The sequence below is a fragment of the Prionailurus viverrinus genome, chromosome X (genome assembly GCF_022837055.1).
Source record: "Prionailurus viverrinus isolate Anna chromosome X, UM_Priviv_1.0, whole genome shotgun sequence".
NCBI lineage: Eukaryota > Metazoa > Chordata > Mammalia > Carnivora > Felidae > Prionailurus > Prionailurus viverrinus.
In genome coordinates, this window is record NC_062579.1 from 38,590,409 (window position 1) to 38,616,978 (window position 26,570).

The 26,570-nt window shown below is 38.7% G+C and overlaps 1 protein-coding gene and 1 long non-coding RNA gene across 6 annotated transcripts in view; one reads left to right on the plus strand and one right to left on the minus strand.

Moving 5' to 3' along the window:
- Positions 1-992: 992 nt before the first annotated feature.
- On the minus strand, positions 993-21,891 carry LOC125157630 (uncharacterized). The gene is made up of 3 exons (XR_007149020.1): positions 21,850-21,891; positions 21,035-21,135; positions 993-1,326 (listed from the first exon to the last, which is right to left on the minus strand). It is a non-coding gene; the product is annotated as an uncharacterized LOC125157630 (long non-coding RNA).
- The window catches only part of ZNF81 (zinc finger protein 81), a 90,084-nt gene continuing 85,313 nt past the window's right edge, over positions 21,800-26,570 (plus strand). Inside the window, exons 1-2 of one of the 5 annotated variants that reach the window (XM_047844544.1) lie at positions 22,159-22,265; positions 23,737-23,764. The gene's annotated coding sequence lies outside the window, so the exon portion shown is untranslated. Of the gene's footprint in view, positions 21,894-22,158; positions 22,393-23,736; positions 23,765-26,570 lie in introns of those variants that run through there. The other 4 variants (XM_047844543.1, XM_047844547.1, XM_047844545.1 and 1 more) reach the window with 4 other exon arrangements.

Below are 26,570 nucleotides of genomic sequence, written 5' to 3' on the forward strand. Positions count from 1 at the left end.
TATTTATACATTGCTGGTATGAACATTTCATAAATCTGTATGTATGTATACATATATATTTCATGTATTGGGTATGTAATATATATTATATATACATATTATATACATATATACTTATATATGTATATATACATATATGTACCTACATATATACATACATATATATGTATACATATATATGTATGTAATATACTGTATATGTATACATACATATGTATGTAATATAATGTATATAAAATTTTTGAGAGTCAACTAGCAATATCTAATGTAAAAATATACACACCTGTACCTCATAAGTTTCAAACAATACACAAAAATTGACACAAGCAAAACGAAATGCACAAAATCACTGTCACACTGCCCTCTACAGAGCAAGTAGGTGACAAAAGACCAGAGAGAGTATACAAGTTTTGAAAACCAGAATTAACAACTGGGGAACACATATTCTTTTAAAGCAATAAATGGACTATTTATGGGAAGATGCAAAGGACTTTATCATAAAGGCAAGACTCCACAGGTTTCAAGAAACATTCATGCCACAATTCACATTCTCTTACAAAGTGAGAAACTAGGTTAGAAATCAGTAACAGATTAACTGTTTATTGCAAATAGAAATGCACTTCAAATGACACGTGTGAAATGAAAAAAAATCGTAACTGAAATTTTGAAATATTTGGAAATGAACAATAATACCATATAATATATCTTTTGGGCCTTATATGGAAATGTAAGGCCTTAAGGCTTACATTAGAAAAAGTTAAAGCTGAATAACAATTAGCTGGGCATCCAATGTAAAAGACCCCAACACTGAATCCACACAAGCCCCATCACCAACACTGATGATCTGCATAACTCAGCACAGTAGACCAGGAGAGGTAACTACTGAAAACTCACCTCAGCCCGGCTCAAGTACTAATGCGCATGCCCCTGAAAACCCCTTCTCTTCTGAGTTCTGACTTTTAATAGCACGGCGTCCAAGGGAGGAATGGGTTGGGCAGGTGTTTGGTGCGCATGCTCAAAAGCACCTGCGAAGCTACGGTCTGCAGTCAACAGGGCGCAGTTACCGAGCAGTCTGTGAAAGTTTCCTTACCATCCCCAGTTCTGTTGGGCTCAGAATATGACTGTTCGCAAGTGGCGCTGCTCCATGGGGACTGCCATCTTGGAAGGGTGTCCATGCCGTATGGTGGAAGAAACTTGCCTTCCATCTAAGTAGAACAGTGGGGCTGCCCTGGGAAGAGGTGGCCAGCCCTTCTTTGAGTAGACTTCTTGGAGACAGGAGTCTTTGGAGTTATGCTCTGGAGCTCTCCTGGAGACACTATGGGGCGCCTAAGGGACAGAGCACAGGGGAGAGGGGAATCATTACTAATGAAAACAGAGTGAGAACCTAAGTGACTCTGAAAGGTAATACTGGGGGGAAGGGGAGAAATGTCACAATAGTAGCCTCCCCTGGGTGATATTATAGAGTGTTCTAGAAGGGATGCAGTAGGAGCATATAGTCCCCCACTCCCCAGATAACCACAGGAGAGGGGAGAAATGTCTGAGTCGTAGCATCTAGTCCCACCACCTTAGGCAGGGGAGTGAGGGCCTAAAGGTGACTGTAATCTCAAACAGCCCCTACACCAGCCAAACCACCTCAACTAAAATAATAATAGGCATCAGAAAAAATAAATTTTACATTAATATGTCAATGGTTGTTTTCTCTATCTAAATGTAATGTGTCAATAAAAGCATCTTCTAGGTCACTGTATTATTCATACCTCCTTATGAAATAAAACCTAAGTAATAATTATGCAGGTGAAGCAATTACCACAAATTTTCAACACTGCTCCACAGTGAGTTTGCTGCCCCTTAACACCTCAAATATGGAAATTACGGAGATGCCATTGACCCTCTGGTGCAGAGGTAACTATGTCTTCAAAGGATGAATTGCTACACATTCTTCAAAACCCAGCTCACATATCTCTTATGGGAAGCCCTCCCTGACTGGGATAGGAGAGGCCACACCAGCTGAAGGCCCTTCTGACTCAGCAGGTGGAGAAAGCTTTTTGAAAAGACCTAGGCCTGAGCTCTGGTATTCTCCATCTTTGTGCCCTCAGACCAGTCACATCCTTTTTGGACCCCAGTTCAACATTCTGGACAGTAGTGGACTGGACTCTCTAATGACCAAGTACTCCTCTGTCCCTCCCACAGCCCTGGATAGGATAATAGTTTGTTGAGTGAGAAAATAAAAGAAGAAATTGAATCTTTAGAAGCTTGCTAGCATACAGACATGTATAAAAAACAGCAATAATGTCAATTTTGTTAGCTTGATAATGGTAACGTCAATTTTATTATGTGTGATGGTTATGCTGAAAGAAGGGGGATGCCTGGCTGGCTTAGTTGGGAGAGCGTGTGACTCCTGATCTTGGGGTCATGAGTTTGAGCCCCAAATTTTGGGTATAAGGATTGCTTAAGTAAAAACTTCTAAAAAGGAGGAGGAGATGAATAAAAAAATGAAAGCAAAGTATCCTTAGATGCTAGAGATTCATCCTGAAGTATATGGGTGAAATGATATGAAGTCTGGTATCAGCTTTCAAATACTCAAACAAGGGAGGACACGAGTGAGGAGTAGAAGAGTGAGGGGTAGAAGAACAAGAAAGACAGAATGTTGATAACTGTTAAAAATCAGTGACAGGTACATGGGGATTTGGTATGCTATTTCATCATGAAAAGTCTTTCTTTTAAAGATTTTATTTTTAGGGGTGCCTGGGTGGCTCAGTCGGTTAAGCATCTGTCTTTAGTTCAGGTCATGATCTCGGGGTTCGTGAGTTCGAGCCCCACCTCAGGTTCTGTGTTGACAGCTCCGAGCCTGGAGCCTGCTTCAGATTCTGTGTCTCCTTCTCTCCGCCCCTCCCCTGCTTGCGGTTTCTCTCTCTCTCTCTCTCTCTCTCTCTCTCTCTCAAAAATAAATAAACATTAAAAACAAAAATTTAAAGACTTTAAGTAATCTCTACACCCAACATGGGGCTTGAACTCACAACCCCAAGATCAAGAGTCACATGCTCTATCAACTGAGTCAGCCAGGTGCTCCTGAAAAGTTTTTTTTTTAATTTTTAAATGTTTATTTAGTTTTGAGAGAGAGAGAGAGAGAGAGAGAGAGAGACAGAGTGCGAGTGGGGGAGGGGCAGAGAGAGGGAGACAGAGAATCCAAAGCAGGCTCCAGGCTCCAAGCTGTCAGCACAGAGCCTGACGGGGGGGCTTGAACTCATGAACTGTGAGATCATGACTTGAGCCGAATTTGGTCACTTAACCAACTGAGCCATCCAGGCACGCCAATTTTTTTTTAATGAGGACAACAAATGGATAGAATATTGACAACTAATAATGTTAATATTAGAAAAAATAGATTTCAAAGTGATGAATTTTAAGAGAAATAAACAGATTTCTTCATTTAAAAGCATACAGTCATTGAGAGAATGCACCAATCATGAGCATTTATGTGTGTGTGTGTGTGTGTGTGTGTGTGTGCGCGCGCGCGCGCATGTATGCTTTTAAAATATAGAAAACAAAAACTGATACAAAAGGGAAGTTTTTGCAAATATTCAATTACAGCATAAGAATTATATTTCTCACAGAAATCTCACAGGTCAAGGGATGAAATGTGTAAGGTATACAGATTGGAATAATACAATTTAAAAATTTGATATTGTGTATGTCAACATTCAATCTTTATTTTGTACTCAACAGAGAATGCACATTTTTATACATAAATGAAACATGCTGAAAAAATTCTCCTTGCACTATGCCATAAAGGAAATAACACATCTTAACAAGTTATACCACACAGGCCATATTCACAGACTACAATGCAATAAAAGTGGAGATAAAGACAAAGAGACCACGAAAAACTCAAATGCCTGGACAGAAAAAGCACTTGCACATAATTAATACTTAGGTTAAGGAGGAAATTAAAACAGATTACTAACATCATCCATGTGATGTGTAAAGTGATATACTTACAACGATTCATATCACAAAGTAAATTTATTAGTAAATGAGAAAGACTGAAACCGATTATTTAAGCTTTCAGTCCAAATTGTAGAAAAGGGAAAAAAATATCCACAGAGGAATTAAGTATAAGCTAAAACAGAAAAAATAAAATTAGCAAATCATTAATGGTCAAAGAGATGCACATTGAGACCACAGTGAGATCCCATATATACCCTCTCATTTGGCAAAAATAAAGCAATTGGGCAAGACTTAATGTTGGTGACGGTGTGGACCCACAAGATCTCTTACACTATTCATGGAAGGGTAAATTAGTGAAGCCACTTTGGAAAACTGTTTGGCATCCCCTTCTATAAATACCTCACCACACTGCGAGTCCACTCCTAGGAGTAACCCCAAGAGAAACTCTTGCCCACATGCCCAGAAAACATGTAAAAGGACATTCATGAAAGCCTGTTCACAACATAAAAACCTGGAAACGAATCAGATGCTCACCAAAGGAGTCAAAATGAACAATGTACAGTGAGACCCAACAATATGAGGAGTATTATGTAGAAAAAATTAATCAGAAACAATTGTATGCAGTATGACACATTCATTCCAACTTTTTATTGTGAACATTTTTTTCAGTCATAAAGAAAAGTTGAAAGAATTTTAAAGTGAGTGTGCATAAAAACACATTTTATTATATTTATCTCTCATACTCATTTATACACCCTCTTTCCACTCATCAACTCATCTTTTTCTGATGCATTTCAATACGTTTTACAATAACCAGCACACATCACCCCTAAAGACTTCAACATGCATATCATAAACTGAAGGTCCATACTTGTTTACATTTTTTTATTGATAGTGAAGAGTTTTTTTTAATTTTTTTTGAATTATATTTTTTTATTTTTTTTCAATATATGAAGTTTATTGTCAAATTGGTTTCCATACAACACCCAGTGCTCATCCCAAAAGGTGCCCTCCTCAATACCCATCACCCACCCTCCCCTCCCTCCCACCCCCCATCAACCCTCAGTTTATTCTCAGTTTTTAAGAGTCCCTTATGCTTTGGCTCTCTTCCACTCTAACCTCTTTTTTTTTTATTCTTTCTCATTGCCACGTAGTACTCCATTGTGTATATAAACCACAATTTCTTTATGCATTCATCAGTTGATGGACATTTAGGCTCTTTCCATAATTTGGCTATTGTTGAGAGTGCTGCTCTAAACATTGGGGTACAAGTGCCCCTATGCATCAGTACTCCTGTATCCCTTGGGTAAATTCCTAGCAGTGCTATTGCTTGAAAAATAACAGCTTTGTGTTGATACTGAAGGTTAAGAGATAACAGCCTTGCTTTACTCTTGTAAACTATGCCTCATACTCTTGTAAATTAGGCTTCACCAATTAAGGAAACAAAAGTCCAAAGAAAAGAGCATCAGAGGCAGGGTCAAGGAGATCCACTGGTTGCAACTTAGAGGCAGAAAGTCTAAAATAAACACCTCATTAGGCAACTGTTTCTAACTCATCTGGCAACTGTTTCTGACTCATCTGGAAACTTTCTTTGTTCTGTTCCCAGGTGATGATAAAACGATGTGATCGGCTTTAAAAACTCTGTGCCCCGGCTGTTCAGGGCCGCACTCTTATCAAGAGTGTTGGCCTTGCCTCTCATTGTAATAAACTTTGTTGTGACTGTCACTGGTGCCCACAGCATTCTGTTTCAGGAGTCGTGTGGATGCAATAAGATTCACATGAAACTTCACACTAAAGGCCCATACACCTCTGATAGCCAACACATCATGTCTAGCTTTCAACAAAAACTTATAAAAGCAGGCTAAAAGCAAGTGAGAAGGAAAGCTGGTAAAAGCAGATTAAAAAGGACCAGCCAGATGTCTGAGGCCAGATATTCCCCTTGTATGCTTTTGGCTTCTGCAATATTGCTTGCCTCTCAAATCAGCCAGCGGTCAGGAAACAGAAGCTTGACTATACTAGTCCAGCCCAACACGGAAGCAGATATGTGTAAAAGATCAGTAAAACCTTAGCAGTATGCTCAGCCTTTGGAGGTGACTCCACTGGGCTGGCACCTGCGTGAAATAAACAGTCTTTCCTGATTCCCTGAGTGCATGTTGCTTGTCTCTTCCTGTGTGCTGAGTATTCACTGTAACACAAGAAAAACAGTTTAAAGAAACAAAGCATGTGTCAGAACCAGACACAGATATGACATAGAGTTTGAAATTATCATCTAGGAAATTTAAACTAACTATGTAAAGTTAAAATAAGTATGTTAAGGATTCTAATGGGAAATACAGACAACATGTAACAACAGATAGGTATTGCAAGAAGAGAGGTGGAAACCCTAAGAAAGAATTGAAAGGAAATGCCAAAAATCAAAAACATTGTAACAGAAATTAAGAATGCCTTTCATGGGCTCATAAGTAGACTGGACATAGCAAAGGAAGGAATCAGTGAGGTTGAAGATAATATCAATAGAAACTTCCCAGACTGAAATGCAAATAGAAAAAAATATCAAATAAAAGACCCCACACAGAATATCCTAGAACTGTGAGACAATTATAAAGGGTGTAACATATGCACAGTTGGAAAATCAGAAGAAGAAAGAGAGAAAGAAGCAGAGAAATTTTGAAGAAATAATAATGGAGAATTTTACAAAATTTATGGCAGACACCAAACCACGGATTCATCAAGTTCAGTGACCACCATATGGCATAAGTACCAAAACAATCTACACCTAGGCATATGATATTCAAACTGAAGTACCAATGGCAGAAAGAAAATCTTGAAAGAATCCAGAGCGGGGAAAGCCATCTTATCTATAGGGGAACGAAGATAAGAATTATATCAGACTTTTTTCTTGGAAAGCATTCAAGCAATAAGAGAACAGAATGAAATTTTTCAAGTGTTAAAAGAAAAAAACACCCAACAACTTAGAATTCTATAACCAGTGAAAATACCCTTCAAAAGTGAGGGAGAAATAAAGACTTTCCCAGCAAACACACATTGAGAGAATTCATCACCAGATCTACCTTGCAAGAAACATTAAAAGAAGTTCTTCAGAAAGAAGGAAAATAATATAGGTCTGAAAGTAAGATCTACATTAAAAAAGCAGACTGCTGGAAAGGAATAAATGAAGTTGAAAGGAACTGGGATATGCCAACCCCAAATATACCAATTTGGCTTAAGGAGTGTTTTGAGCTGAAAGCAATTAGCTCTCTGCCTTCCAGCTTTCCATTTTTTTTTTTCAACTTTTTTTTTTTTTTTAAATTTATTTTTGGGACAGAGAGAGACAGAGCATGAACGGGGGAGGGGCAGAGAGAGAGGGAGACACAGAATCGGAAACAGGCTCCAGGCTCTGAGCCATCAGCCCAGAGCCTGACGCGGGGCTCGAACTCACGGACCGCGAGATCGTGACCTGGCTGAAGTCGGATGCTTAACCGACTGCGCCACCCAGGCGCCCCTCCAGCTTTCCATTTGAAAGCAGGGCATAGATTTCTTTTCTGTAAAGGAAATTTCCATTTGTAAAGGTGTCCTCCTCTCCTATACTAGGAAAAGGAAAAAAGATGCTGGAGACAACTCCTTTCTCACCTGATAACTTGAGTCTGCATAACAAACCTTACTAAACAATCCTTATTTGCCCATCACCTTCCCACAATTTATTCCCCCATCCCAAGACCAAATTTCCTTTTCCTTTATTTAATTTCTTCTCTACACTCAATTACCCTTTGTTAAAATGGAATATAACTCCCCAGGTCTAATTATCTCTTTGGGGTCTTCACTTCTTTCTGCTTTGAAAGGAAGGCTCCATAACTGTTTCTCCTGTTAATCTGGTTTTCTTTTGGTCAGTTTAATTAGCAGGGCCCCAGGTACACAGTTTAAGAAGGGAGAGGAGGGGCGCCTGGGTGGCTCAGTCGGTTAAGTGTTCGACTTCGGCTCAGGTCTTGATCTTACGGTTCATGAGTTCGGGAGCCCCGATCAGGCTTTGTGCTGACAGCTTGGAGCCTGGATCCTGCTTCAGATTCTTTGTCTCCCTCTCTCTATGCCCCTCCCCCACTCACACTCGGTCTCTCGAAAATAAATAAACATTAAAATTTTTTTAAAAAAGAGGGTAGAGGAAAAAGGATTTTGTCCCCTACAAAAAGTTAAACTATTTTATTTTTCTTGTTCTAAATCAATCTAATAGTCAGCTACTTATTCAAAATAATAATAGTTATCATGTGTTACATGATTATAACATATAGATAAATGAAATAAATGACAGCAACATTATAAAGGACAAGAGGGAGGAACTGCGAATACTTAGCTATAAGACCTGCACTGCCCATGAAGTAGTATAGTGTTAATTGAAAGTAGCCTTGGATTAGTGGTAAATGTATATTGCAAACTCAGGGGAAACCACTAAAAATTTTAAAAAGAAGTATAATTGGTTTGCTAAGAGACGAGAGAAAATGGAATAATATATAATGATCAATTAAAAGCAGAGAAGGCAAAAATTATGGAAAGATTTTTAAAAAGGAAAATAACAAGTGCAATGAATAGAAAACAGTTCAAAATATGGTAAATACTTCTTAAAATTTTTTTTAAAGTTTATTTACTTTGAAAGAGAGAGAGAGTGTGTGTGTGCAGGGAAAAGGCAGAGAGGGAGAGAGAATTGTATCAGCACAGAGCCCAATGTGAGGCTCAGTCCCATGAGCCATGAGGTCATGACCTGAGCCAAAATCAACAGTCGGACACTCAACGGACTGAGCCACCCAAGTGCCCCAAATGTGAATTCATTAATTAGTTAATCATGGTAAATATTAATCCAAGTATATCAGTAATCACTTTAAATGTGAATGATCTAAAGACACCTATTAGAATACAGGGACTTTTGGAGTGGATAAAAAAAAAACAAAAAACAAAACAAGACCCAGCTATGTTGTTGTCTATAAGAAACCCATTTTAACATGTGTAAATGTGTAACATGTATACATGTATAACATGTATAACTATGTTTAAATATATAAATAGAAGTGCTAACACTAATGAAAAGGAAGATGAAGTAGCTATATTAATTTCAGACAAAACAGACTTCAATACAATGACATTTATCAGGGATAAAGAGGGATATTACATAGTGCTAAAAGGGTCAATTCTCCCAGAAGGCCTAACAATCAATGTGCATGCACCTAACAACAGAGCATCAAAATACCTAAGGAAAAAATGGACAGACAGCAGGGAGAAATGGACAAATCCACTACTATAGGTGGAGACTTCAACACTGCTCTTTTAGTAATTGATAGATTTGACAGGGAGAAAATCAGTAAAGATACAGTTGAACTGAACAGAACCATCAATAAACTGGATCTAATTGAGAGTTTTAGAATACTTCATCCAATAACAGCAGAACACATTCTTCTCATGCTCACATGAAACATTCCCCATGATAGACCACTTTTTGGGTCACAAAACACACCTTAACAGGTTTAAAATAATAGAAATAATAAGTATGATCTTATATCACAATGGAATAAAACCAGAAACAGAAAGATAGCTAATAGAAAGATAGCTTTAAAATATCCTAAAGTGGGGCACCTGGGTGGCTCAGTCGGTTAAGCAGCCGACTTTGGCTCAGGTCCGTGAGTTCGAGCCCCACACTGGGCTCTGTGCTGACAGCTCAGAGCCTGGAGCCTGTTTCAGATTCTGTGTCTCCCTCTCTCTGACCCTCCCCCATTCATGCTCTGTCTCTCTCTGTCTCAAAAATAAATAAACGTTAAGAAAATTAAAAAAAAATAAAATAAAATATCCTAAAGTATTTATGGGAGTCTGGGTGGTTCAGTAGATGGAGCGTCTGACTCTTGATTTCAGCTCAGGTCATGATCTCACAGTTCACGGGATCGAGCCCTGTGTTGGACTCTGTGCTGGCAGTGCAGAACCTGCTTAGAATTCTCTCTCTCTCCCTCTTTCTCTCTGCCCTTCCCCTGCTTGCATGCTCTGTCTCGCTCTCAAAATAAATAAACTTAAAAATATATTTGAAGGAAACAAAAACGAAAAATACAACTTATGAAAATTTGTGGGATACAGTGAAAGCAATGTTTAAAAGGAAATTTGTGGGGTTTTTGTTTATTTGTTTGTTCTACATGTTTCAAGTTTTTATTTAAATTCTAGTTAGTTAGTGGATAGTGTAATCTTGGTTTCAGAAGTAGAATTTAGTGATTCATCACTTACATATAACACCCAGTGCTCATCCCAACAAGTGCCTTCTTTAATACCATCACCCATTTAGGCCACCCCCTCCACCTCTCCTCCAGCAACCCTTAGTGTGTTCTCTATAGTTTGGAGTCTGTTTCTTGGCTTGCCTCCCTCTCTTTTTTTTCCTTTCCTCTATGTTCATCTGTTTTGTTTCTTAAATTCCACATATGAGTGAGATCATATGGTATTTGTATTTCTCTGACTGACTTATTTAATTTAGCATAATATACTCTAGCTCCATCCACATCGTTGCAATGGCAAGATTTAATTCTTTTTGATGGCTAAGTAATATTCCAGTGTGTGTGTGTGTGTGTGTGTGTGTGTGTGTGTGTGTGTGTGTTTGTGTATTTATCCTTTCATCAGTTGATGGACATTTGGGCTCTTTCCATAATGTGGCTATTGTAGATAATGCTACTATAAACATCAGGGTGCATGTGCCCCTTTGATTCTGTATTTTTGTGTTCTGTGGGTAAATACCTAGTAGTGCAATTGCTGGGTCATAGGGTAGTTCTATTTTTAACTTTTTGAGGAACCTCCATACTGTTTTCCAGATTGGCCGCACTAGTTTGCATTCCCACCAACAATGTAAGAGAGTTCCCCTTTTTCCACATCCTCATGCAACATCTCTTGTTTCTTATGTTCTCAATTTTAGCCATTCTGACAGGTGCAGTGGTATCTCATTGTGGTTTTGATTTGTATTTCCCTGATGATGAGTGATGTTGAACATCTTTTCACGCATCTCTTAACCATCTGGATATCTTCTTTGGAAAAATGTGTGTCCATGTCTTCTGCCTATTTCTTAACTGGATTATTTCTTTTTTTTTGGGTGTTGAGTTTGAGAAGTTCTTTATAGATTTTGGATACTAATCCTTTATCAGATATGTCTTTTGCAAATATCTTCTTCCATCCCATAGGTCACCTTTTAGTTTGATTGATTGTTTCCTTTGCTATGCAGAAGCTTTTTATCTTTTCTTTTTCTTTTTCTTTTTTGACAGAGTGAGAGAGTGTGAGCAGGGGAGGGGCAGAGAGAGGAGTGAGAGAGAATCCCAAGCAGGGTCTTCACTGTCTGTGCAGAACCTGATACAGGGCTCAATCTCAGGAGCTGTGACATGATGACTAGAGCCAAAATCAAGAGTTGGACACTTAACCAATTGAACCCCATCCAGGCATCCCCAGAAGCTTTTTATTTTGAAGTCCCAATAGTTCATTTTTGCTTTTGTTTCCCTTGCCTCTGGAGAAATGTCTAGTAAGGAGTTACTATAGCCAATGTCAAAGAGGTTGCTGTCTCTGGCCTCCTCTAGTATTGAAGGGAAATTTGTAACCTTGAATATTGAATATTGAATATTGGAAAAGGAGAAAGACTAACATCAATAATCTAAGCTTTCTCCTTAGGAAACATACAAATGGCCATTAAGCAAACAGAAAGATTCATTATACAGCAGGAAAATGCTAATTAGAACCACAATGAGATATCGCTTGACATCCATTAAAATGGCTAAAACTAAAACGACAATTTCGCCCAGCATTGGCAAGGATGAGGAACATCTGTGACTATCATAAACTGCTGGTGGGAATGTAAAATTGTAAAAGTACATTGGAAAACAGCTTGGGAGTTTCTTAAACATGTAAACATATACCTACCATTGACCCAGCCTTTCCACTATTACATATATACCCAAAAGATATAACAGCTATGTCCACACATAGACTTATACATGAATATTTATAATAGCCCAAACCTGGGAAGAATACAGAGATCCATTAAGAGTTGAATGGATAGACTAATTGTGATGGATCCATACAATGTAATACTATGCAGCAATAAAAAGTAAGTGATACACAGAACAACCTGAATGATTTCAAAATAATTATGCTGGATGAAAGAAGCCAGAGACAGAAGAGAAACACTGTATTATTCCATTTCTATAATATCCTAGAAAATGCACATGAATCTCTAATGACAGAAAACACATCAGTGGTTATTTGGAAGTGAGGATGGAGGAACTTATGAAGAAATTTGGTGGGGGGCAGTGATAGAAATATTTGTTATCTTGATTGTGGTGATGTTAACATGTGTGTATATTGACTTGTAAAGTTCTGCAGAAAAATAAAAAATTTAGAGCATTCTAATTTAGAAACATCAAAGAAAAAAGTTCCTAAGTAAAACATTAGAAAACAGAATCCAACAGTACATTAAAAGAATATTATGTCATAACCAAATAAGGCTAAAGGAGGACTACAAGGGAGTTTAAAATTTTTGAAGAATATTAGTATGAATCATCATATTAATTGAACTAAACATGGACAAAAATCATTAAGAGAAAAACTAATACAGATGATTTTAAACATATGAAAAGATATTCAATCACTTTCATACTAAGAGAAATGAAAATTAAAACTATACTTGGGATATCATTTCTCACTTATCAGATTGGCAAAAATCTAAAAATTTAACAACTCTCTCTGTTGGTGAAGTTGTGGGAAAATGGACACTCTCATCTATAGTTGGGGGGTAGTCAAAGTGATACAATCCTATGGAGGTGAATATGAAAATATTCAGCAAATTCTAAATGCATTTAATTATGGCTCAGAAACTACATTTCTGGGACTCTATTCTAGGAATACACCTATACATATTTGGAAGGTATAGTACAAGGTGGTTCATTGTGGCATTGTTTGAAATAGAAAATACTGGAAAATCCAAGTGTTCATCAGTAGGACTCAAAGAAATCAATGAAATCAAATGATCAGCATGATTCCAGTCAACAGAATCAAGAAGCATCTAGATGTAACATTAGAAGTAAGAATAAACATGGTTTCAGAGCAAGACAAAGAAAAATCAGGGGACTAGTATATATGACAAATCGCAATTTGGGAGGGAAACTGGAATCTATGAGTACAGACTGTGTCCAGGAGTTCTAGTAGAATATTATGATAGTACTTATTATTCATTAATTGCACTGATATTTCTTAAGCACTAATTGTGTATTATGTACACATTATGATGCAAATACATTATGATGCTGGCACATGAATATAATAATTCTCAACAAACAAACATGCAAGAGGAAGGAAAACTCTTTTTTTTTTAAAGTAGACTCCACACCCAGCATGGAGTCCAAAACAGAGCCTGAACTCACGACCCTGAGATCAAGACCTGAGCTGAGTCAAGAGACAGACGCTTAACCAACTGAGCCACCAAGGCACCCCAGGAAACTGTTTACAGAACAATGCCAACTAATAAATACAGAAAAATAAAGAATTAGAAAACAGCCATTTTGCAAACCCCAAGTTAATCATTGTTTAGGCAAAGATCATCAATGGATGATAAAACTATTTTGTGAATGCTTACTGAGTGTTGTGGGCTGAATTTTGTTCCCCCCAAATTCATATGTTGAAGCCCTAACCCTCAGTATCCAAGAATATGACATATTTGGAAATAGGGTCTTTAAAGAGGTGATCCAATCTGACTGGTGTCTTTATATTTTAATGTTTATTTATTTTTGAGAGAGAGACAGAGACAGAGACAGAGACAGAGTGAGAGTGAGGGAGGGGCAGAGAGAGAGGGAGACACAGAATCTGAAGCAGGTTCCAGGCTTTGAGCTGACAGCACAGAGCCTGATTTGGGGGCTTGAACTCACGGACCGTGAGATCATGACCTGATCTGAAGTGGAACGTTTAACCAACTGAGCCACCCAAGTGCCCCAAGACTGGTGTCTTTATAAAAGGAGATTAGAATTTACAGAGAGATACCGGGTACACAGAGGAGCAACCTTGTGAGAATGTGGCAAGAGGGGGACCATATGCAAGCCAAGGAGAGAGGCCTCAGGAGAAACCAAACCTGTCAACATCTTGATCTTGGATTTCCAGCCCCTGGAACTGTGAGAAAATGGATTTCTGTTATTTAAGCTACCCACTTTGTGGTGTTATGTTATGGCAGCCCTAGCAAACTAATACATTGAGGGAAAAGATTATTCACAGTGTCCCCAAAGAATCACCCCACAGGTAAGTAATTAAATACAAAAGAAAAAAGATTTCTTTGCAATGAAGAAGTTAAACTTAGCATTACCAAATACAGGATGCATGGACACACGTTTCCAGACATGACTCACTGAGAAGGACATATCACCCAAGCAGATTTCTTACCCAAGCTCTTTGACCTGAATCTATTCATGAGGAAACAATCAGAAATGCAGAACCATCTACAACACAATTGGCAAATGCTGGTCAAAAATATCAAGGTCATGACAGACAAAACAGGCTGGGAAAATCCTCTTAGATTAAAGAGAGATTAGAGACTAAAGAGGCATGATGCTATGCACAATGCCAAATGTCATGCATGAACCCTGTTTGGATTTGGGATTTTAAAAAGTTGGAAAGAAATTTGAGGATAATTAGAAAAACTTGAATTTGGGATACATAATATTATTGTATCCTTGTTAAATTTCGTAGGCGTGATGAGGTGTTTGTAAGGAGTTGGGGGGAAGTGATGGAATTCTTCTGTATCCTGATGGCAGTGGTGGTTACACAAATCTATACATGTATTCAAATTAATGAACTAGACACCAAAAAGTTAATTTTACTATATGATAATTTTTAAATTAAATTGAAAATCATACCTTAAATTTCTTAGATATGAGAATGGGCTCGTGGCTATGTAAAAAAAAAGTCTTTGTTCTTAGGAGCGTGGAAATATACAAAGATCACCGAAATGAGAACAGAAACTACACAGGTCTCTATAGCAAGGGAGTCAGCCACTATCACGTGGGAAAGTTTTATAGTGAAAGAAGGAAAGACTTCATGTATGCCTTGTGGAAATAAATGAAGACAGACCAAAAGAGAAAAGCAAAGGCCATTTATTCCAAGCTTGCTATAGCAAGGAAGTTCAACATTGTCACTTGCCTTTTGGCAGAGATTCAAAGGCAAGCAGAAGAATGGGAAAACTTTACAGTAAGAAAAGGGAAGGCTTCAGGTATGCCCTAATTGCAAAGCCATTGGCATGGGGAAGCTGCAGGCAAGCTAACTAGAAGCGGGGCATCCTGGGTGATTGGTTTGGGGAGCAGATTTGGTTTTCTCTGGTTGGACCTGAGCCGGAAGTGGAGAGTGGAGGCAAAAAATAAGGAGGCTTGTGGTCATTGACCAGATCCTAACTATCTAGACCCATTGCTGCAGGGGTAGCAGTTTGGCTTCCCAGGCTTGTTGCTACAGAGCTTGTAGGTCAGAGTTCTATTGTCATATACAGTTGACCCTTTAACAACGCAGGAGTTAGAGGCACCGACCTCCCTTCCCCCAACACAGTGGAATAACTTTTGATTTGCCCCAAATGTAACTACTAGTAGCCTACTGTTGACTAGATGCTTTACCAATAACACAGTCGATTAATACATATTTTGTACGTGCTTTGTATTATATACTGTATTCCTACAATAAAGCCAGCTAGAGAAGAGAATGATATTAAGAAAATCATAAGAGAGAATACATTTACAATACTGTATTTATTGAAAAAATTCTGCCTGTAAGTGGACCTCCGCAGTTAAAACTCCCATTGTTCAAGGATCAGCTGTATATGGTCTAGCCATTATCTGTTTGTATATTCAGTCCCTCAGGAGATACATGCTGAGTATTTAGCCTTTAGGGAGCATGATGTCCACAGTTTACTGTAGAAAGGTATTAAAAAACAAACATGCCAGAGTCCTTCCCTTCCCTTCCTTCCTCTTTCTTCCTCCCTTTCTTTCTTTCTTTCTCTTTCTTTCTTTCTTTCTTTCTTTCTTTCTTTCTTTCTTTCTCTTCCTTTCATTATCTATCCCTTCCCCTCCAGCATGAACTTTGACTAGCAGATAAGCCACAAGGCTTACAAAAATAATTCTCAGAAAGTGCTGTTCTTCTGGTATGTGGCTCTCATCGAGAGAGGGGAACAAAAACAAGAGCAACCCTCTAACTGTGAGTTTCCCTTAAAGTACACAAAACTATCACCTAAGCCCAAACTGCAAAGATACATATTCAACTTTCCCCTATAAAAACCCTAATCCTGCTTCAATCAGGGTGTTACCTAATGCCCATCAGCTGAATACAACCTTCAATGACTTAAATAATTTTCTTTGGACATTATTTTTATTTATTTATTTATAAAAGTTTATTTATTTGAGAGGGGGGAGGGGCAGACAGAGAGAGAGAGAGAGAGAGAGAGAACCCCAGCTCTGAGCTGTCAGCTTCCACCCTGACATGGGGCTTGAACTTATGAACCATGAGATCATGACTTGAGCCCAAACTAAGAGTCGGATGCTGACCCACCCAGGCTCCCCTGGACATCATTTTTAAATCATGGGGCCTGTATGTATGTACGTATGTATAAAAAGATAAAGCAAATGTGGCAAAAGGTAACAGTTATTATATCCAGGTGGAGGGCATTTGAATGTTCATAGCACAATTCTTTCAACTTTTGTGTAATGTAAAAATTTTCCATTAAAAAGCTGAGTGTAGGGGAGTGCCTGGGTGGCTCAGTTGGTTAAGCATTTGACTTTGGCTCAGGTCATGATCTCATGGTTCGTGAGTTCAAGCCCTGCATCAGGCTCTGAGCTGTCAGCTAACTCAGAGCTTGGAGCCTGTCTTCAGATTCTGTGTCTCCCTCTCCCTCTGTCCCTCCCCTGCTTTCTCTCTCTCTCTCTCTCTCAAAAATAAATAAAACAAAACATTTTTTTTTAAAGTTGGGTGTAGGGACACCTGGCTGGCTCAGTTGGCAGAGTGTGTAACTCTTGATCTCAGGGTTGTGAGTTTGAACCCCACATTGGTTGGAGAGATCACTTAAAAATTAAACAAAAAAAAAAACTTAAAGGGGCACCTGGGTGGCTCAGTCAGTTGAGCGTCCGACTTCGGCTCAGGTCATGATCTCACGGTTCATGAGTTTGAGCCCCGCATCAGCCTCTGTGCTGACAGCTCTGAGCCTGGAGCCTGCTTCAGATCTTGTGTCTCCCTCTCTCTCTGCCCCTCCCCTGCTTGCACTCTCTTCCTCTCTCTCTCTCTCTCTCTCTCTCTCTCTCTCAAAAATAAACATTAAAAAAAATTAAAAAAACCTAAAAAATAAAATAAAAATTAAAAGCTGGGTGTAGAATAAGTAAGCTGAGGTCCCTGCTTAGCCATTGAACCTGATGCTTTCATGAAGTGTTCTATCTCTGTCAGTGGGAGACAGATAATATGTTACAATGTTGTGAAGTATTTTTCATCTACTAAAAGAAAGTGTGCAAGACAAGACTGATCAGAAGACTGATTTTTGTATTTACTGTAGGACAAAGAGGTGCTCATCATTATGTCCTTAGCTGCAGATGTGAAAATATTCTGACCTTGCATTCTTACTTGTTTTCAACTGGACGTTGGCATAAATGGGAAGATTCACAACTGGCCTGCTCCAGGATTCAAGACAGTCATTTGTAGAGTTTAAAAGGAAACTCCGATCTCTAGGGGCTCCTGGGTGAATCAGTCAGTTGAGTGTTCAACTCCTCATTTTGGCTCAGGTCATGATCCCAGGGTCATGGGATCCAGCCCCATATAGGGCTCCGTGCTAAGCGTGGATCCTGCTTAATATTTTCTCTCTCTCCCTCTGCCCCTCTTCCCTTCCTTACGCTCTCTCTGAAATTTAAAAAAAAAAAAAAAGGAGACTGATCTATTTGACGTGGCAACTCCCCTCCCTCCCACATTTCTAACTCATATCACTGTCCCATCCACCCCCTTTAGCAGTTATCAACTTTTGATAAACAATGTTTATTGCCCTCTTTCCCACTAGGATGCTGGGCTCATGAAGCTAGGAATTTAGGGCCTGTTTTGTTTTGCTAAACATCAAGCATCAAGAGCAGTGACTGGCGATCAACAAATATTTTATGGATGAACAAATAGGGTCTTATATATACTTATAAGTTCTGCATCTTTTTACTGTTTCCTGCATTACTCCTACCAAGTCAATTTTGTAACTAATTGTGTCATTCAGAGATGCTTGCAGAGTCTTTTGAAGGGAATAAGTAATCTTTTAAGACGATGAACCTGGTTGTGTTTTACTGCTCTCTGCATGTGTGGTGGAGATACCAAAAATAAGGTAGTTGATTACTCCACATATGTGAGAAGCAGAAATCACTTCATTATCAGCGTGAACAAGTAAAGGAGCAAACAGCACATGAATACAATCATTTCCGGTAAAAAGGAAGGGTAGGGGCATCTGGGTGGCTGGGTCAGTTAAGCGTCCAACTCATGATCTCTATTTGTGAGATGGAGCCCCGCATCAGGCTCTGCGCTGACAGTGGGGAAACTACTTGGGATCTTCTCTCTCTCCCTCTCTCTCTGCCCCTCCCCTCCTTGCTCTCTCAATCTCTCTCTGTCTCAAAATAATAAAAAAAAACATTAAAAATGTTTTAAAGGAAGGCTATGAAGAAAACAAAAGCATGGTGAGGAGCTAGAGAGTAGTGGGGTAAGTCAGGAAAGAAAGGCATCTAAAGAAAAGACACTTGAGCAGGTGTAATGGAACCAGAGCATCTCTGTCAGGGGCTACAGTAAGTGTCAAGGTCTGGAGTTCCTGCCTCTCTGCTCATCCTACCACTGGATGGCATCTCTAGGCTGGGACCAAAGATTTTCTTGCCCCATTCGAGGAAAGGACAGCACTTTTCTCCATGCCGACTTTCTCTTTTTATATTTAGATTTTTATTTAACAGTTTAATTTTCCCAATTAATTTAAATAGTTTTAATAATAAGGTTAGTACTTAATGTGCCTACCACCCATTGTATGGCCTTGACAATAACCCCCATCTGTCCATGTGGTCCCCCAATTCATTGCCCTGCCTCCCCTTAACTGAGGTAAATATCATCCTGAATCCCAAGTTCATCAATCTTTTATTTTTTAATATGATTTTATCACAACTACACACAATCCTAAATAATTTATGTTCTTTATACTAGTAGCTTTTAATTTTGTGAAAGTGTGTTATTCTTTATATAATCTTTTGGGAATTACAGGGCTCTTTTCCTTTAATATTCATCCATATTGTTGAGCATTGTTCTAGTTTATTCATTTTGACTCCTGTTGATGAGCATCCATTTTTGTTTCCTGGTTTTGCTGTTGTGAACAGATTGTCATGCATATCCTAGGTTTGTGCAGAGTGTTTCTTTTGGGTATATTCCTAAGAGTGGACTGGTTGGATTGTGAGATATGTAAATATTCACTGTAGGAGGGAATGCCTACTTTCTAAAGCTGTTACACTGATTCACATTCCTTCAACAGGGCAAAAAGATCCTGTGGGTGCACATCCTCTTGGTATTTACAGAAGGAAATTTTTGTAAATTGAATGGGTGTAAAACATAACCTCATTATGTCTTGATTTGTATTTCTCTGATCGCTAATGACTTTGAACATCTCTTTATATGTTTATTGGCTCTATCTTTCCTTCTCTGAAATGGTCTAACAGATGACCTATTATTTTTTTAAACATAACCGTAGTACTATTAGGATGTTCAACAACATTAACAATGATTCTTTTTTAATGTTTATTTATTTTTGAGAGAGAGAGAGAGAGAGAGAGAGAGGGCAGGGGGAGGGGCGGGGGGGGGCAGAAGATCTGAAGGGGGCTATGCGCTGACAGCAGGAAGCCCAATGTGGGGTTCAAACTCAAGAACCACGAGACCATGACCTGAGCCAAAAGTTGGAGGCCTAACCGACTGAGCCAGCCAGGCCCCCATGTAAACACAACTTTTATATGCACAGGGAATCCAAAAAATTCATTTGATTCACTTTATTGCAATATTTATTTTATTGCAATGGTCTGGATCCAAACCTGAGATATCTTCAAGGTATGCCTGTAGATCACCACTGAAATGTTTTATATATCAGGAAATCATTTTAATATGATTATCTTTCTTACAAGCCATGAGATCATGACCTGAGCTGAAGTCGGAGGCTTAACCAAATGAGCCATTCAGGCACTGCCTCCCCCTTTTTTCATTAACAGTGATTCTTGGAGCTCTGTATAGAAGTGTCTGCATGCCAGACATGCTACCCTTGATTCAATTTCTTCTTCGTTTATTCATTCAATAAACTCTCAGACCAGGCTTATAGATGTAGAAAGAGAATTTGGAATAATTAGAGAGTCCAACACTGTAAAAAGCAAAAATTATCTCAGACTATAAAAACCTGCCCTCCCATTCATCAGGCTGGGAGAACAATCACAGATGCAAAATTAACAGGAAACATTATTTCTCCCAAGGACTGCAGCTGTAATGTCACACAGAGCTCTATTTTGAGTGACTACTACTTTCTTAGTTGCCGGGAAACTTCCTTCTCTACAATCATAGACTATCAAAAAACTGCCATTCAAAACGGTATCAGTACGAATGAAATATCCTACTCTTGCTGGAGACTCTAAGTCACTTAGACCCAAAAATGCAGCCAAGATTTTCAAACCTGAACAGAGATAAGGGTACTTAGACACAACATTCTACATCTATCTTATTTTTATCGTTTCCAAAAAAACAGGACTCGGTTCACTTTGCAGTTCACATACGGCCTTGTTTTGCTTTCATGTTACCAAAACACTTTCATTTATATTTCACCTGAACTTCACCAGTTTTCAGAATCCTATAACTCTATCTTTTCCTTTGATTAGTGAAATAATCCGTGGTTCCTCTGGTGTGTGGTCTCCCTCATTGATTGATGGATCTTTCAGACCACAAATTAGTCCCAGATGGTCTTAGGCTGAGTAGGACACCCTTACATTCCAGACTGTTAAACTGAGACCCAGAGGGGATGTGACTGGGCTGAGAGCATCCAGCAAGTTCATACCTGAGACTGTGTCAGTTCCTCTCAAAACATCTTCCTCACCTGACGATTCAGAAAGACCTTCAGCGGGGCACAGGGCCTTCTACCTCGATCAGGAGGATTCCCTGGAGGAGGAGATATCTGAACTTGGTTTTGAAGGAAAAGTATGCATTCCCAGGTAATGGCAACGGGACTTCTTCTCTTTCTGCCCAGTGACATCTCCTAGAAGGGTATAGGCATCTCCAGAATTTCTATATGAGAAGTACTATTAGGGACAACAAACTGGCTGAAGTCAGGCAGAATCGGTCTTGTCTTAAAACTACATTTTCAAAGGGACTATCACTATGCAGATTTTATTTTATGTGGAAATAAAAATAATGGTTCCCTAAAGATGCTTTTATTGCCATATTGCTTTAGATTAAGAAAAAATCAAAAGATATATTATTTTATACCTTTTATTTTATCTGGGGTTGCTGGAGTGGGAGATAATGTAGACTAATGGGAGCATTCAGACCCCCACAGCCAACCCCCACAATCACAGCAGAGGGGAATCTAACACTGACTTCTCCCCTTTTCCCCCCAGTGCTACATCCTAGTAGGGTTTGCACACCCCCAATTTCTTCCCCTACTTCCTTCGTGGTATGTTCCAGGAGGGGACTGTAAACCAGTCTGACTTCTCCCCCTTCTCATCCTGTGGTATCTGCCAGGAGAGAACAGCCACTGGCACGTCTGCGTCTTTCCAGAGGCCCTTCAACTTCTCTGAACATTATTGCACAGATCCAGAGTACAGATGCAAAGACCCCCTCCGCCAGGAAGACCGCCCAGAATAACGTTCGCACCCATGCTCTGCGCCACCTGTGAGACGGCTCCACTGCTCCGCCTTGTGAGTTTAGAGGCTTCCCCACCCTCCGTACGGAATGATCACTCCCCCAACATGGCGCACCCCACAGGGAAGCGCGACCAGGGCGCGGCCATTTTCCCCGCTTGATAACACGGGTGAGGGGCGCTGAATGCGCCAAAACACCGACTCCGTAACGTCCCCACGTTGACTTTGGGCTGACAGTGGCTTCGAATGTGGTTTTGCGCGTGTGCAGAACCACGCCCCCTTCGTTCCTCGCCCCAAACCCTGAGAAGGGGCGGTGCTAGGGTTGGTGACCGGAAGCAGCTACGGTTCTCAGCAGTGGTTCAATAGTTGTCGGGGGGATCTCTTTGCACTGTGCCGGAGGGATGTGGAGGTGATGGGTCCACAGGGAGGGTGAGTGTTGGGGAGTTCTGTGTGGTCAGTGGTAGAATCGGTTGTCTAACCGTAGTTGGATGATTCGATCATTATTTTCCTCTTCTGTCAACGTTAAGATCCTGAACTTCACTCCAAGACCCACAAGGTTTGGTGCATTATGTTCTGAGTGTTCCCTAAGAGTTGATTTTTCTTCTGCCCCAGTTACTTAGAAGTGCGTTTTTAGTTTCCAAAAGTTTATCTTTTTAATAGATTTCTAACCTTAGTCTTCTGTGGTAAGAAAAGTGGCTACGTGAAGCTCCCTCCTTGAAATAGGAAGACACTCATGGTCTAGGCCATAGTTAATTTTTATAAATGTTCCGTATTTTAATCAGAAATAATATTTAGTTGTTTAGTTGTCAACTGTGTCATACAAAATTTGCACTCTTTGTTGTCTTTTTCTCCTGTTACTGACAGAGGAGAGGGAAACTCTCCAGTGTGATGGTGATTGGTGCATTTCTCTTTCCTGCTGTCCATGATGCCTTTTGAGTTAATAATGTATAAAGTGTGAGACTTAGATTGAAGCTCATCTGTTTGGATGTCCAATTACTCAAGCACCATTTGTTGAAAACTAGCCTTCCTTCCTTGACTTGTTTTGCGCCTTTGTCAAAAATAAATTGGCCATACTTGTGTGGGGCTATTTTTAGGTTCTTTATTCTTTATTTTGGAATGTTGAACCAGCCTTACATTCCAGGAATAATTCTCACTTTGGTTTTGGTTTTCTTTTTATATGTTGCAGGAATTGATTAGCTAATGCTTTTTTTCTGAGGAATTTTTGAGACTCAGTTTATGACAGATACTGGTCTATAGTTTTGTGGGTTTTTTTTGTTATGTCTTTGTCTGGTTTTAGAATTAGGATAATATACAACTCATAGAATGAGTTGGGAAGTATTCTTTTGTTTTGTATTTTCTGGAAGAGATTGTGTAGAGTTATGCTAATTTTCCTTTAAGTGTTTGGTAGCATTCTCCAGTGAAACCATCTGGGCTTGAACATTTCCTTTTGGAAGCTGTTTGGTTATGGCTCCAACTTCTATAGTAGTTATAGGACTATTGAGATTATTTTTTTCAGAGTATCTATTTAATAGTGGGTGAGTTGTGGGAGTTTGTGTTTTGTGGAGAATTGGACTATTTCATCCAAATTGTTGGATATATGTGGATTTAAGTTGTTTATGGTATTCCCTCACTTTCCGTTTAATGGAAAGTTTAGCGTCTGTAGTTATGCCTTCTGTTTCAGTTCTGATATTGGTAATTTGTATCTTCTTTTTATATTTTTCAGTCTTACTAGAGGATTACCAATTTTATCAATCTTTTCAAAGAACCAGCTTTTGGTTTCATTGATTGTTCTCTATTGTTTTTCTGTTTTCGATTTCTTTCTTTCTTTCTTTCTTTCTTTCTTTCTTTCTTCCTGTGTTTACATATATATTTTTTTCTCAACTATTTTTGTTTATTTCAGGTGTACTATAGAGTGATTCAACAATTTGGTAAGTGTTTTAAATTTATTGATTTATGCTCTTTTATTTATTACTTCCTTCCTTTGGCTTGCTTTGAGTTTTCTTTGTTCGTTTTCTAGTTTCTTGAGATAGGAGCTTAAATTATTGATTTAAGACCTTAATTCTTTTCTTTTAAAAAATTTTTAAAACATTTATTCATTTTTGAGAGAAAGAGAGACAGAACACGAGCATGGGAGGGACAGAGAGAGAGAAGGAGACATAGAATCTGAAACAGGCTCCAGGCTCTGAGCTGTCAGCACAGAGCCCGACGCGGGGCTTGAACCCAGGAACCATGAGATCATGACCTGAGCTGAAGTCGGACACCCAACCAACTGAGCCACCCACACGCCCCATCTTAATTCTTTTCTAATATAAACATTTAGTACTATAAATTTCCCTCTCAACACTGCTTTATCTGCATCCAAAAAATTATGATATGTTGTGTTTTTAGTTTCAATTCATTACTTTTTAATTTCCATTGATCCATGGATTATATAGAAATTATTGGGGTGCCTGGGTGGCTCAGTCGGTTAAGCATCCGACTTCGGCTCAGGTCACGATCTCACTGTCCGTGGGTTCGAGCCCCGCGTCGGGCTCTGTGCTGACAGCTCAGAGCCTGGAGCCTGTTTCAGATTCTGTGTCTCCTTCTCTCTCTGACCCTCCCCCGTTCATGCTCTGTCTGTCTCTGTCTCAAAAATAAATAAATGTTAAAAAAAATTAAAAAAAAAAAAGAAATTATTGTTTGATTTCCAAGTGTTTAGACACTTTCCTGTTATCTTTCTGTATTGATTTCCAGTTTGATGATATTAGAGAACATACACTATATGATTTCAATTTACTGAGGTTTGTTTAATGACCCTGGGTGTGGTAGGTATTGGAGAATATTGCATGGGTGCTTGAAGAGAAAGTGTATTCTGTTAGTATTTGGCTGGAATGGGATGGATATGTTTAGTTAGTCCACCCTTTTCTTGGTCCTTTGATTAAGGAAGTAGGCTTTTCTCAGAGTTTTTGTCTCTGTACCTGTTGACAGTTCTGAGTTATAAGCTTCTCCAGTGCCCTGTTTGTGATATATGGGAGGAAAAGGAAACCTAGGGAACTCACCACTGTGTTGTTCCTCAGACCCTGAGATCCATGGGCTATCTCCTTTCTACATCTCAGAGTCTTACTATTTGTATTTGTTGTGTGATGTCATTTTTTTCCTGGTCTCTTATACATTTATTGTTCTCTTTTGTTTTTTCCCTGTATTAACTTTGTTAATTTATACCTTGCTAGGGAAGCACCTGTTTCACATCAATATGAAAATATGTTGCTATACAGTTATGCATAATATCCCACAATAAGTAGTTTGAAACACTGCCTTATCTGGGAAAGATATCTATATCTATATCTACATGTATATCTACATCTATATCTATATATCTATATCTATACCTATTATATGTTTTAAGCTATCCTCCTTTATCTGGTTTGCCATGGGGTTATCTCTGACATTGGTCATTTCAAAGGACTAGCTCTTTGTTTTCTTTAACCCCCCTATTATATTTATTTGAATTATTTAAGATTTTATTTTTATTAGCAACTACTTTATTTTTTTGGTGGAGGGGGCTTTGCCTAGTTTTGTTTTTTCTAATTCTAATGTTTTAGGCTGAACACATAGTTCTTTTGTTGTTATATTTATTTTTAATTAAAATCAACCATTTAAAGGTGTAAATTTCATTCTATATGACTTTAGTGTGTCCCATGACTTCTGGTAAAAATTGTGTGGCTTCTGTATTGACTTCCCACTTACCCTGGGTTATTTAGGAATGCCTTCCTTTTCTTTTAAAACAGATTTATTTAAAAAAGTACAAATTAAAAAATAAATCAGATTTATTTAGATATACAAAATAGATTTAGATATATTCCAGTAACATAAAATTCATCCATTTAAAGTATACAGTTCAGTGGTTTTTAGTACATTCACAGAGTTGTGAAATCATTATTATCACAGTCTAATTTTAGAGCATTTTCAATACCCCAGAAAGAAACCTGGTACACATTAGCAGATATTCACCATTCACGCCACCCCACACTCCCAGCCTAGGCAACTACTAATCAAGTTTCTGTGTCTATGTACTTGCTTATTCTGAATATTTTACATAAGTGGAATCATAAAATCTGTGGTCTTGTGTGACTGGCTTCTTTCAAGTAAGATAGTGATTTCATGGTTTATTCATGTTGTAGCATGTATTAATACTTCTTTTTTATTGCCACATGATATTCCATTGTATGGCTATACTAAACTTTGGTTATCCATTTTCAGATGATGGACATTTATGTGGTTTCCAGACTTTGGCTACTGTGAATAATACTGCTGTGAATAGTTGTGTATATAAGTTTTGGAGCAGACGTGTGTTTCCATTTCTCTTGGCTAGGTACCTAGGAGTGGCATTGCTGGATCATATGGTGACTCTATGAGTAACATTTTGAGGAACTGCCAAACTGTTCTTCAGGGTGGCTATCCCATTTTACAATTCCACTGACAATATATGATCCAATTGATTTGCATCTCACCAATGCCTGTTACTACTGTCTTCCCCCCCCCTTATTTTAGCCATCCTGATGGATGTGAAGCAGTCTCCTAATGGATAGAATATTTTGGTTTTGCTTTGCATTTCCGTAATGACTAATGATATTGAACATCTTAAAAAAATTTTTTTTAATGTTTATTTAGTTTTGAGAGAGAGAGAGAGAGAGAAGGAGAGAGCGTGAACATGGGAGGGGCAGAGAGAGAGGGAGACACAGAATCCGAAGCAGG